The sequence below is a fragment of the Condylura cristata genome, unplaced genomic scaffold (genome assembly GCF_000260355.1).
Source record: "Condylura cristata isolate star-nosed mole 26May11 unplaced genomic scaffold, ConCri1.0 scaffold00074, whole genome shotgun sequence".
Lineage (NCBI taxonomy): Eukaryota > Metazoa > Chordata > Mammalia > Eulipotyphla > Talpidae > Condylura > Condylura cristata.
This window is the reverse complement of record NW_004567175.1, coordinates 247250-247897: the sequence shown is the minus strand read 5'-3', so window position 1 is coordinate 247897 and position 648 is coordinate 247250. Positions and strand designations below refer to the sequence as shown.

Genomic DNA, 648 nt, shown 5'->3' with positions numbered 1-648 from the left:
GGTACCCCAGTCCCACGCCGCAGGTGCCTCCTGCCCTGCCTGCACCCCACTCCCGCCCACACCTGCGCACCCCGTGTTCCTGTCGCCTTCTGATCCCACCCATGGGCCACCTCGAAGCAGCGACCGATGTCCTGCGGTGAGAGGGGCTGAGGCTGCAGCTGGAGGACACGAGTGCGGGAGGGGCAGCCCGCCCGTCGGTGGGCAGTTCCTGCCTGGAGGGGCCCCACCGCCCCAGCGTGGAGGCTGCGCCGCTCCGGGCAGTGGACTTTGGGAGTGGACGGGGACTGAGCTGCCGGGCCAGCAGGCCCTCCGGGGGTGCTGGCCTGGCCTGGGGGCGGCGCTGGGTGGTCAGGACGGGCGGGCCAGGGCGGGCACCGAGGGTGTCCTCTGCAGACCCACGTGGCAGGAGGGAGGGCGGGACTCCAGCCTGGGGAGGAGGCTGCCCTCGCAGGGGCCCGGATGTCACCCAGCGCTTCACGAGGCTCACGGTCACTTTTTGTTGTTGCCATGACAACCTTGTGCTGTGGCCAGCGCGGAGCCTTCACAGCTAGGCCCAGGGGCCCTGGGGGGCTCCAGGGCGACCAGCGTGGCCAGCGGGGCGCACTGACTCTAGCTGCTGACCCTCAGCATGGCTGGCGTTGGTCCAGG

General features: G+C 71.6%; 1 protein-coding gene across 1 annotated transcript in view; it reads right to left on the bottom strand.

Annotated features, from left to right (window-relative positions):
* ADGRA1 (adhesion G protein-coupled receptor A1) overlaps positions 1–648 on the bottom strand; it is a 5140-nt gene that overhangs the window by 1801 nt on the left and 2691 nt on the right. The gene's annotated exons all lie outside the window — the stretch shown is intronic.